Below are 13,308 nucleotides of genomic sequence, written 5' to 3'. Positions count from 1 at the left end.
AGCCGTCCCAAGAGCTCGACGCCGGAGCCATGGCGACGCAAGGGCGATGGAGAGCGCGGCAACGAGGAACGCGCAGAGTGGCGGCGGCAAGATCGTGGCGCGCTAAGGAAAGTGGCGGAACGATGGCGTCGCGGGGAGCCGCTGCGGCAATGGAGAGAGGGGAGAAGGTAGTGGCGAAGCGAGGGTGAGCGTGCGAATGACTCCCGCTCCCCCTCCCCGCCCCTACTTATAGCCTTGTGCAGCGAAGCCGAGGAGGCAAGGCTCGGGGGGGCGTGGGATTAACTGCACCCACTCCCCCATGTCCCGCAATAATCGCGCCTTTACAACATGTGGGAACCGCCGTCGGAAGATGTGCGGTCGTTTCGGGCCGCAAAAGATCCACGCACGGGCCAAGGCGTGAAAGTGGCGGGCCCCGGCCTACGGCGGTGTCCCGTCACGCACGTGGGCTAACAGGCCCTTCCAGCCAAAGGGTGCCACGTGGCGCGCAGGCGGCAGGCGGCCAGGCTGCCGCTTGGCTAGCGCGCCAGCTGGTTCCCGCCTTCGAATTTCAACGAGACTTCGTCGAGAAGGCACGCATAGGAGAGGCCGGCTCCTAGCTATCGGCTCTTTGGGGTAGGAAGCTGGCCGAGCTTCTCGATTCCCCTTTCAACCACGAAGCCCAACCAGCTTCGGGGACTACCGTTGGAGTAAATGACTACGGGTAGCCTAATCGGCCCCCTTAGGCCAATAGAAAAAACAACGGGCCGACCGAGCCTTGAAGCACCCAAGACGCGGGGCCGCCTTCGTCTAGCCGGATATCTCACTGGCCGGCTACCGGAGGGCGGCCCGGCCCTAAACTCTCTTGGGGGACGCCATGATAGGGCCGACTCCAAGAAGCCGGCCACGGAAAGACCGACTCCAAGAAGACGGCCCAAGAGAACCGACTCCAAGAGGTCGGCCCCAGGCAGGCGGCCAGGGGCCGTGCCCTAAAAGTCTGCACCCCTCATAACAATGATGGGACGGGGCGTGGCAATAGTGGACCCTGCCACCCCCGAATCCCGGAACTCGCATGGCTACAGTGCGTCGTACGGGACAGCCATCACCCGTCCGGCGTGGCACTGTTGCCATGATGACCCTGACGCCATCCACGACAGGCTGCCAGTACGGCCTGTAGGCAGCAGGCCCCTTCGGTCATAGAGACGCCTGAAGGCGGCCTGGCCTCCACCAGCCGCCTGAGGCATGGCCGGCTTCCTATAGCCGGCTTGCCCCCTTCCTCAGGGCGTGCGCACCATTAAGGAGACAAGACGAGGTAAGGCTACAGTGAGAGTCTGCAAGGCGGCGATACTGTAGCCATGCTTACCTCGACAAAGCCCTCGTCATCAGAGGCGAGGCAACAGCAACCAGCCCCCTACAAGACCCCCAAGCAGTGGGGCCAGCTTGTCGACCAATGAGCCAGCAGCCAGCGGGACCCACCAGTCGGCGGGCCCCAGCGGCCGGCGGAGAAGCCGGCAGTCACAAACACTGACGGCTAGGGCCCACGCCCAGCCGGATTACCATTATACCCTGGGGGGTAGGCCTATATAAACCCCCTAGGACACCCATGCAAAGGGTTGAGCTCAAAGAGTTTTAGACACCACTATAGGGAGAGGAGAGAGCTAGCCTTGCCCTTCTTCCTCCTTCCACCGAACAGCTCAAGGGGCCTCTTGTAGCTTCTTGTTGATCTAGTGATCATGCGGAGACCCCGTAGAGCAGGAGTAGGGGTATTATCTCCACGGAGAGCCCCCAACCTGGGTAAGATCCGCCGGCGTGCATGTCTTCACCTCATCCCGTTTCTAGGCACCGGCTACGTCTTACTGGCTCCCACACAGATAAGCCATCCATTGGCATATGTCGCACCTACCACCCGACACCTCCTGAAGGTAGGGACCTGAAAGAAGAAAGGGGTGCAAAAATGCGCGTGTCCTGGGGCGGTCGAACCGCATTATGGACCGTGTCATGGTCGTGCCTCCGCCTATGCCCATGGTATTTTAAGTGCGTAGTTATGTACGCGTGGCACAAATGTTGCTGTTTGGCTGGGACTAGGGCGGAGGCCAAATTTCTAATCGAGCTCTGGTCGTGCCGGACGATCATGTAGCGGAGTACTCCAGACTCGCTTGGCGGTATCCGGGTTCTTTATCGCCGAGTTGGCTGTTTGCCTTAGAAGGCTATTTTGTACTTCCGCCGTGAGGGCCGCAGTGTGCTCCTTCATACGAAGTGAGCGCTTTGTGTTTCCGTTAACTCTAATAACCCCGCGAGGTCCGGGCATTTTGAGCTTGAGATATGCATAATGCGGTACCGTATTGAATTTGGCAAATGCGGTTCATCCAAGCAGTGCATGATAGCCGCTATGGAAGGGGACTATGTTGAAGATTAGTTCCTCACTCCGGAAATTGTCCAGTGATCCGAAGAACACTTCTAGTGTGATTGAGCCCGTGCAACAGGCCTCTACACCGGGTATGACACCCTTGAAGGTGGTTTTTGTGGGCTTGATCCTTGAGGGGTCAATGCCCATTTTGCGTACTGTGTCCTTATAGAGCAGATTCAGGATGCTGCCGCCATCAATGAGGACTCGTGTGAGATGGATCCGTCGATGATGGGGTCAAGGACCAATGCGGCCGAACCGCCATGAAGGATACTGGTAGGATGGTTCCTGCGATCGAAAGTGATCGGACAAGAGGACCATGGGTTAAATTTTGGGGCGACTGGCTCCATCGCGTAGACGTCCCTTAGTGAACGCTTCCGTTCCTGCTTGGGGATATGGGTTGCATATATCATATTCACTGTTTTCACCTGGGGAGGGAATTTCTTCTATCCTCCCGTGTTCGGCAGTCGGGGCTCTTCATCATCATCGCTATGCAGCCCCTTTTCCTTGTTTTCGGCATTCAACTTGTCGGCCTGTTTAAACACCCAGCATTCCCTTTTAGTGTGGTTGGCTGGTTTATCCGGGGTGCCATGAATTTGACATGAGCGATCGAGTATGCGGTCCAAACTGGACGAGCCCAGACCATTTCTCTTGAATGGCTTTTTCTGTTGTCCGGATTTAAAGCCTCTGAATCCGGCATTGACTATCGTGTCTTCGGATGTTGTCGCCATTATTGCGACGTTTGTGTCTATTCCGTCGTGGCTTGCCGTTACTATCCCTAATGTTTCTAAATCGGCTGAGTTTTTGGGTGTGACGGTCCTGTGAGCCAACCAGCTGTCCTCGCCTGCGCAGAAGCGGGTCATGAGTGTCGTGAGGGTTGCCATGGACTTTGGCTTCTCTTGGCCGAGATGTCGGGCGAGCCATTCATCTCGGATGTTATGATTGAAGGCCGCTAAGGCTTCAGCATCCGGATAGTCGACAATTTGGTTCTTTTTGGTTAGGAACCGAGTCCAGAATTTCCTGGCTGACTCTCCGGGCTGCTGGGTTATGTGACTTAAGTCATCAGCATCTGGTGGTCGCACATAAGTGCCCTGGAAGTTATCGATGAATGCGTCTTCTAGATCCTCCCAACTGCCAATGGAGCTTGCTGGCAGGCTATTAAGCCAATGCCTAGCCGGTCCTTTGAGCTTAAGTGGTAGGTACTTTATGGCATGTAAGTCATCACCGCGTGCCATGTGGATGTGGAGAAGAAAGTCTTCGATCCATACCGCGGGGTCTGTTGTGCCATCGTATGATTCAATATTTACGGGTTTAAACCCTTCTAGGAATTCATGATCCATAACTTCATCAGTGAAGCATAGGGGGTGTGTAGCGCCTCTATGCCGGGCTACATCCCGACGTAGTTCGAATGAGTCCGGTCTATTGTATTCGGCTCGGCCGGACTTTTGTTTATTGTATTCGGCGTGACAGTCATCATCACGTCTTGTGGCGCGCCCCCGTGATCCGTAGATTGATCTTGACTGTCCTGCTTTGTTTTCCAATACTTCTCGCAGGTCCTTCATGTAGCCCCGGGCCTTAGTATTATCATTTCATTGGCGACGGGGTGCGATCTGGACGTCGGGCTAGTAAGCCGCGCTGGTAGCGTGGGCTTTAAGGCCTCCTCCTTGAGTTGAGGTAGCAGCCTGCGGTTTGGGTAGCTTTTGCTAGGGCGCTCGAGTCCGTATTCCTCGGCAGCCAGGACCTTGGTCCATCTGTCCGTTAGCAGATCCTGATCAGCTTCAAGTTGTTGTTGTAATCTCTTCAGGCTTTTTGCAGTGGCTATAAGCCGGCGTTTGAAGCGCTCCTGCTCGACGGGGTCCTCAGGCACGATGAATACTTCGTCGCCAAGGCTCACCTCGTCTTTGGAGAGAGGCATGTAGTTATCTTCCTATGATTCTCCATCCTTTGCCTGTTCTTTAGGGCTAGATTGCCCCTCCTCTTCCTCAGCTTGCTCGAAGCCTGGCTAGGCAGGATTGTATTCATCTTCGGCACCATCCAGATTGTTATCCATTGTGCCGGTATCACTATTTTTGCTATGGCGGAACTTGGAGCGGCGCCGATGACGCCGTTGTCTAGATTGCTTCCCCAAGGGGTTATCTTCCTCTGCCTCATCATCGTTGTTTTCTTTAGGGGTATCCACCATATAAATATCATATGAGGAGGTGACGGTCCAGCGCCCTATAGGTAGTGGTTCCTGTTCTTCTCCTGCATCATCGTCCATACCGTCGATGTCTTCGGAGTCGAAGTCAAGCACGTCGGTTAAGTCATCGATAGTGGCTATAAAGTGGGTGGTGGGTGGGGGACGAATTTCTTCGTCGTCCGCTCCCCACTCGAGCCGGACATAGTTCTACCAAGAGTCTCCTGACAAGGACAGAGACCTTAATGAGTTCAGCACATCACCCAAGGGCGAGTGGTGAAAAATATCCGCGGCGGTGAACTCCATGACGGCTGCCCAATCTGATTAGATAGGCACAGACGCACACGGTCCGGATCTTGCAACCGAGGAAGAGTCCGGGGGTCCAACGACACCACTCTCACAGGAGGTGCCATCAGCGTTCGGCTCTAATGCCGATGAGTGTGCGGCCTCCTGGCGGGGTCCATCCACCCGTCCTCGGAAGGCACGATCTGCTCCGAATTGATTCCCGGCGCCAACGCGGGTGCAATCTCCCAAATACTATCCGACGACGGATCAAAGTCATGTCCGTCGTGACTGTTCGGCGCACCTGTCATGGGCTCAAACCCGTCAAAGATCAAGTCTCCGCTGATGTCGATAGTGTAGTTTAAGCTTCCAAACCTGACCAGATGGCCAGGGGCATAGCTATCGATCTGCTCCAGATGGCCAAGTGAGTTGGCCCGCAGTACGAAGCCGCTGAATATGAAGATCTATCCGGGAAGGAAAACCTCCCCCTAGACCGCAACGTTGAAGATGATCGAAGGGGCCATCAAGCCTTACAGCAACGGCACAGTGGAACTCTCAATGAAAGCACCAATGTCGGTGTCAAAACCGGTGGATCTCGGGTAAGGGGTCCCGAACTATGCGTCTAAGGCTAATAGTAATAGGAGGCACGGGACACGATGTTTTACCCAGGTTTGGGCCCTCTCGATGGAGGTAATACCCTACTTCTTGCTTGATTGATCTTGATGATATGAGTATTACAAGAGTCGATCTACCACGAGATCATAGAGGCTAAACCCTAGAAGCTAGCCTATGATTATGATTGTTGTTGTCCTACGGACTAAACCCACCGGTTTATATAGACACCGGAGGGGGGTAGGGTTACACAGAGTCGGTTACAGAGAAGGAAATCTACACATCTGAATATCCAAGCTTGCCTTCCACGCAAAGGAGAGTCCCATCCGGACACGGGTCGAAGTCTTCAATCTTGTATCTTCATAGTCCAACAGTCCGGCCAAAGTATATAGTCGGGCTGTCCGAGGACCCCTTAATCCAGGACTCCCTCAATGGGGTCCTGTTCAACCACCCCTCCATGGGTTACTATTCATCCAGCCCTCCACCGGCTACTGTTCAACCAGCCCTCTCCACAGGGTCCTGTTCAACCACCCCTCCATGGGTTACTATTCATCCAGCCCTCCACCGGCTACTGTTCAACCAGCCCTCCACGGGGTCGTCCTGTTCATCCAGCCCTCCACGGGTTTCTGTTCATCCACCCCCAACCGGCTCGATCGATCGAGGTCCTGTTCATCCAGCGGCAATGGACTCTACTACCATGGGTCCTGTTCATCCAACCCCCACCGAGAACTATTCATCCAACCCACCCACCCCCCCAACAACGATCACTATTCATCAAGAGGCAGCAGGTTCGACCGGCTTCAGTTAGCAGCAGTAGCGAAGGAATCGCTCGATTGGGTTCAGTTAACAGCTAAGGATTGATCGATCGCTCGACTTTAGTAACATGTAGCTTGTAGCGCAATCGCTCGGGTTCAATAGGCGAACGCCTCGCTCTGGTTCAGTTAGAGACCAACGCCTCGCAACCACACACATACGTGTATGAGAGAAACACGCATCGCTCGGCCCCCGACCACCCACCATAACTGAGAACTCCCAGATATTTTCCTCGCCCTCACTTCAACCACGATTTTTTCCATCATGGTCGGCCCAAAGAATGTCATGCAACTGCGTCTCCGGCCCGCCCAGGACAAAAAGCCCATTTTCTGTCATGATTTTTTGTCATAGAAGTAGGAGCCCACCACATCTATGATGATACCGGGTTTTGTCACAATTATCAACATAGAAGTGTCATAAGCATGACAGAAAAAATTCTTTCGACCCAAAATGTCATAGATGTGTCTTTTTTGTAGTGATGGTAGCAATACTCTGCCTCGACGTTCACCATGAGGGACTCTTGATCGGTATTCCTTACTTCTCTTAGGTACCATTGATGCAATTCAGACATTCTCATTGATAGAAGCGGGATCTGCTTAGGCTTGACTATAGGTTGGCCGCGAACATATTTCCAGTTTAGTTGCTCCTCTGTAAAAGTTTCGAAGTTCTCGATGCCGAGGAGTTGTTCTACAATGACACCGGCCTCTTTAGCCTGCCTTCTATGATTGTCGGTTATTACCAGCTGCTGATCGGTGGTACTCACATGTGTTTGTAGCGGGGGGTCGATGCACATCCTGTTCTCCCAGCTGGGGAATAGTTTTCCCGCATTTTTTGCCAGCTGCTTGGCTCGAGCTCGACTCCTTTTTTTGTGCTTGATATGACTTCTTGATAGAGCACTCATAGTTTGAGTCCCTATGCTTTACAACTGGTTGAGCATTAGCAATAAAGTGTTGTATGACATGCTCAAGTATGATCTCCTTTGGCGGGGGGGGGGGTCGATCCAAATGGGCCCTCACTTGGGCTTGCACTTCGGTTTCATTTTCCTCGTCATACAGGTGGTAAGGCAACCTCAGAAGATGCTTGAGGCTTGGACCATATCTGAATTTCTTGCCTCCTCTTGTACCGCTAGTCGACGTAGCTGCGGTTCCTCTTTTCCACTGTTGCTAAGGCGGTAGATCCCACTGAGGCGGCAGAGATGGCTGACATGGTGCCGGACTTGGAGGAGGAAGAGTAGTTAACGCGGTGCCGGACTTACAGGAGGAGGAGTGGGCTGACGTGATGGCGGACTTAGAGAGGCAGGAGTCTGCTGACGCGGTGGCGAACTTGGAGGAGCAAGAATCTGCTGATGTGGTGGCGAACTTGGAGAAGGAGCTGGCTGACGTGGTGTCGGTGGCCTTGGAAATATGATGCAATCCTTTCTCCATAAAATGATATGATGTATGGCCTCTCCCAGTGTGCGCTCGTCGTCACCTCTAGGAATGTCAAGCTCTAGCCCCGAATATCCTGCCACCACTTCATCAACCCCGACACGAGCATAGCCAGCTGGAATCGGATTGCAATGGAAGGTTGCTTCAGGGGGATTTGTATAGGCATAGTCGTCCGACACCTTCATGGATATGATATCATCCACAGGGTATCTATCTAGTGCATCATCGCTCGGGGCGGAACCCACGCTGCTTCTCAGCATGGATGGGACAGTGCTATCCAATGCCGAATCCGCTAGCTGTTGCCGCTTCTGAGACACCCTTTCCTGGCTAAGTGAGTTGATCTGCCACCGCTGCCACTTGAGAGCGAGTTCCAACTCCACGTGCTTTGATTCTACGATGTGAAGGTGGTCTACTTCCTGCTTCCTCTTCTCCTCTAACAACTCCCTCTTCTGCTCCTCCTCCTGCTTCTTTCTCGCATGGCTTCTGTAGTCGATGTTCCAGTCCACAAACCCCTCAAACCATAGAACAACACCTTTGCCTCGTGTTCTTCCCGGGTGTTCAGGATTCTTCAGGGTGCGCGTAAACTCGTCGTTCTCTCTGTTGGGCGTGAACACCCCCTTTCGAGTCTCTTCTATTGCAACAAGTAAACTTTCATCGGCTCCTTTGAGACATCCCGGTCCAAAACTTTGCCTGTCTTTGGGTCCAGCTTCCTCCCATGCGCATAGAACCAAGTCCTGCACCTGGGGGCCAGCTCAATGTAACTGGAGTGACCCCTGCATCCATCATCTCTTGCTCAGCAAGATCCCACTTAGGCAGGGCCATCTCGTAGCCACCTGGCCCTAGCGTATCATGCCACTTCTTTTTCGCGGCATTAATCTTGTTTTTTCTCGACCATTCCTGGGCTACTTCCGATTCCTTGAAGTTCATGAAAGCTTCCCAGTGATTTCTTGCTTGCTCTAGTGTTCCCTTGAATTTGGGAGTCTGCTTTCCTGCATTGACATACGCGGCCCATATAGTTTTCTTGTGGCTGTTGAATGCTATTGCCATCTTCTTAAGAGCATTGTTCTTGACTTCTCCAGATCTGCATCTGTCAAATGATTTGGTAGGGTGAAATGTGACATGAGCGATTCCCAGAGCATATTTTTTCCCTTTGGTCGACAAAAGTAACATTTGGATTTCCCTTTGTTGCCTTTTTCCATTCTTGAATGGAGATCGGGATTTGGTCCTTGACAATAACTCCACATTGACGAATGAACTTCTTCGCATTCTTCTTAGGTTCATCAGGTTCGCCATTAGGTTTGATGGCATCGATGTTTACTTTACGCCAGCCGACAACATTTTGGTCGGGCCTCAAACTACCCTGCTACTTGTAGAAGATTTGCTCGATTCGGAGGGTTAAAAGAAGAAAGATCGATTAGTTAATATATATACAAATCAATTAAAGCATGTGATGATCACCAGATGCCTTATATAAATATACCTCGCCAGTCATTGTTATTTGAAGAACAACATTTCCTTCGTCACCATTGTTCTTGACTTCATCTATTGGTTCGCCTTCATCGAACATCATAACAATACCGGTATTGTTCGAACATTGCGAGTTGTCATCTTCTCCATTCTCATCTGGTCTCCGGGAGCGTATGATCTCGAACAGGGCCTCTTCTCGTCCTCTGCCAGTATTGTCCATAGCTTTTATTCAACTAATCCATAAGAAAGATAAAACAATTTAGTATTCTAATTAGAATGCATATCATAGTAGATAATATCCATCTCGAATAATCCAGATAATATGCAGCATCGAATATAATCTCGAATACATCGTCTCAAATATTAATATAATACATCGTCTCTAATATTATCGAATATAATCTCGAATACATCTCGAGTATTAGCACTAATACATCTCGAATATGATCATATATATATATACTGTTTTCGCTCTAATTTTTTGATTGTTTATCGGAACGAGGCGCATAATATACCGTTGAAAAGCTATGGATTAGGCGCAACTTTGCTATGTTGAACACTTTTTGAGATTCCTCGCGGTTTAAGAGCAGTTTCAAAAATGGCGCGGCGGATGACGAGTGGCAGCGAACGTATTTTCGTGATTATTTCTAAACCGCTCATCGGAATAAAGCAAAATGATACGCCGTTGGAAAGATATCGTCAAGGCGCATCTTTTTCATATGTATTATGTTTTCTGATTTGTTACGGTTTAAGAGCAGTTTCAAATTTACTAAATCGCGGAATTATGTTTTTTGAAATTTTTGCAATTTTCGGTACTGTTTTCGCTCTAGTTTTTGAACTGTTTGTCGAAACGAGGCGCAACTTTAATATGTAGAAATGGTTTTGAGATTGCTTACAGTTATAAGTTAATTTTGAAAATCGTGCCACAGACAACGAGTGGCAGCGGCCATTTTTTGCGAAATTTTTACAAACCGGTTGTCGAAATGATTCAAATGATATGTCATTGGGAAGATATCGACGAGATGCAACTTTTTCATATAGAACACTCTCTCTAATTCCTGACGGTTTAAGAGCAATTTTAAATTTACCAAAAAGCGGACACTCTGTTTTTCGCGAGACCAAAATCATCATGTGTACTTCATCGGACAGAAGAACGCGCTGCTTCAAATGGAAACCGCACAGCAGCAGGCAGTCAAGTGAACTTCATGATTTCTTTTTGTCGGACATAAACTTTTTCGCAAAAGTTTTTGTTGTCTTTTTTTCAACTTTTTTTCGAACGAGTGGACCGCAAAGAGGAGGGCAAATGAACCGCGACATATATCGAAGTGAACCACATTACTATCTTATTGTTTCGCTAAATTTTTCGCACTTTCATGTTGAGCGCAAGTAAGCAACATCACTCTCAAAAGTGAACCACATCGGAGGACAAATCGCACTGCAAGTGTTAATGTAGTCGACTAAATTTTGAGACACAAAACAAATTGCACTTCATACAGAGGGCTAATGAGCTGCAATTTCCCAAAATTTTCACATTACAACTTCATACACCCATGCATCACACTGCACAACAAAACAGCATTGGTGTGTTTGTTTCTCCTGTAAAATATAGTTAACTGAACCACGGGTGTGTAATGCATCAGAGCAACCCAGCAGCAAACAATACTGTAAATATTGTGCACACACAACCAAAATGTAATGAACCGCATTGGAGACAAAGATAAGTTGAAGTGCACACGTGCATTGCAGCGGCAAAATCTGAAAACAGAAAAAAAAAACTCCCAAATGGTATTATATCCCTGTCAAACTACACATTTAATAAAGGTGTTAGTGTAATTTGAATAGAGTTGCACATTTTGAACTCCACTGCAGCAGGATGAACACGACAAATGGCACTGTCTCACCGTCCGTACTGCATGCTATGGGCGCACGACGAGTTGCACCGCGAACGGTGCGCCCACGCGAGCGGACTGCACGCCGCAGCATACCGAGCTGCAATCCAAGCCACGACGAGCTGCACGCTGAGCTGCAACAAGCTGCACACCACGCTGCCCAATATATATAATTTTTTTCGAAAGTGAGCTTATACATAATACAAGTGAATTGCATAAAAAAAAGTGTACCCCTCGTGGTTTTCTTTGGAGCTACAGAAGAGAAATCACCAAACATGCAGTTTTCTTCGGACTCAAAACCCACGGGAGACTACACTGCAAACCCCAAGCCAGTTGACCACAAGACACCGTGTCCAACCATCCACATAAACCACATATTGATTAGCCCAACAACCTTATCCATATTGATGGCTAATTTTGCACTAAACAACAAAACAGTGCATAAGCATTAGAATACTAAAAAGTCTTCTATGCACCACATGTTCCTTATCCTCTTCGGTCGGCACTGTACTTCGATTTTTTTTCCTCAAAGTAAACTGTAAGACCAATTCCACTACCTCACAAGAGCAGCTATGCAGTTGACTCCCTCTCCAACTTCAGAAATGCATTATACTGAAAGTGCCATGAGGTGAGATTGGGGGGCGTCCGAAATTTCAATTTCAGGAGAAGAGAAAACAATACGCACTGAAACTCCCACCCACTGAACTACAAAACCACACGATGCACCTCCTCTGTCCCTCCAGCGAGCTGCAAATGTCAGCATGGCCAGCTACACAGCATCGCCACCGTGGGCGCATCGCAAACTGCACGGCGTTGCCGCCCGCACTGCCCTGCTGTCTAGTGCCTCACCCAGGATGCCGGCTGCCGGAATTGGCCACCTGCCAGTCCCGGAGCTGCCTTTATCATTGTCATCCTGCCAGCACTGTTGGTCAGTCTCCAATGGGAAGTACGTGTGGGGAAGATGCACAGAGCATGTGATGGGGGAGGAGGCGTACCGAACTGCACTGCTCCCCTCTAGCGGACGGAGTAGGGCGACGTCCTGCTCACCAACGGGCACCACATCAACCTCCTGTGGCCGCCACGCCCGCCACCACACAGGTTGGCTGCTCGACGGGATCTGGCGGTGTGGGGCCGTGGCAGCCAGCAGGCGCGGGATTCGGCGGCCGATGGATCCGCGGAGGGGGTTTGCTCGCGAGGGAGGAGAAGGGGAAGTGGGCGCCGGGGCAGCCGGCCGGATCCGGCTGGGGTGGTGCGGGGGAGGCGGCCCATCCACTCGCCGGCGCCGGATTCAGTAGCTGATGGATCCGCCCGAGAGAGCTTCACGGTGGTCCGGGGCCAGCAAGGTAGGAAACAGTGAGAGCTTGGTAAAGAGAGGACCCATGGCCAGGCATCAGGTGCTAGAAGGGGCGGCGCACGGTAAGGAAGTCAGGCGTCGAGAGAGCACCGTGGTCGCCGGAGGAGCGCCAAAGGCGGAGCTGGCCGGATCCATTCCCGGGCGCGGCGGACTGGGCGTTGGGCGCCGGAGTGGAGCAGAGATGTCGGCGACGGTCGGTAGGATCCGGGGCGGCATGGGGCACGCATCGAGTCCGGCGGTACTGATGAAGGTAGTTGGATAGGGTGGGGTGGGGGCGGTGGGTTGCAGGGGCCACGGGTAGGTGGAGGTCGGATCCGGTGGAGGTCGGGGGTGGAGCGGGAGGAACATGGGAGAGAGGGAGAGAGGTGGGTGTCTGACCAGGAAGAAGGTTGGTTAAGTGGGGGAGGTAGCTCGGTTTGTTTTGCGGAAGGGGTTAGGTCCATCGGTTTTTGAAGTGCGAAACTGTTAGTAGAATAAGCTTCCGGTGTTAGTAGAATAAGGTCTTAAGGGTGTTATTAGAATAGACCCATCTTATATATAGGGAAAATTCATCTTACCACCCGGTGGTAGTTACCCCATATGTCTCATATACTACCATGTGGTACTATATATATATATACTATTTTATTATTTTAAATATGTTCATATACTATATCTAAGATATTTCAAAGCAAGTTACATGAAAAAATTGCATGAGTCCATAGTTTTTGTTATATTTGTAAAATACGTACATATTTGTACGTAAAAATGAGCATACTCAAAAAATGGTACCTACAACCTAAAAATTAGTATATATACTACCTAATCATTGTTATATACTACATACTACACGTACTTTCTCTCGGTTCCGACAGATACTACATACAGCATACAAAACGCAAGTGGTGGTAACTACCACTGCTTGTAGG

At 50.7% G+C, this 13,308-nt stretch overlaps 1 long non-coding RNA gene across 1 annotated transcript; it reads right to left on the bottom strand.

The window, feature by feature from the left end:
* Positions 1 to 11,362: 11,362 nt before the first annotated feature.
* LOC123136412 (uncharacterized) lies at positions 11,363 to 12,971 on the bottom strand. The gene is made up of 2 exons (XR_006466900.1): positions 12,042 to 12,971; positions 11,363 to 11,959 (listed from the first exon to the last, which is right to left on the bottom strand). It is a non-coding gene; the product is annotated as an uncharacterized lncRNA (long non-coding RNA).
* Between the last annotated feature and the right edge of the window lie 337 nt (positions 12,972 to 13,308).

This window comes from Triticum aestivum, chromosome 6B, assembly GCF_018294505.1.
Source record: "Triticum aestivum cultivar Chinese Spring chromosome 6B, IWGSC CS RefSeq v2.1, whole genome shotgun sequence".
Taxonomy (NCBI): domain Eukaryota; kingdom Viridiplantae; phylum Streptophyta; class Magnoliopsida; order Poales; family Poaceae; genus Triticum; species Triticum aestivum.
The sequence above is the reverse complement of the archived record's forward strand: the minus strand, read 5'-3'. Positions and strand labels throughout refer to the sequence as shown.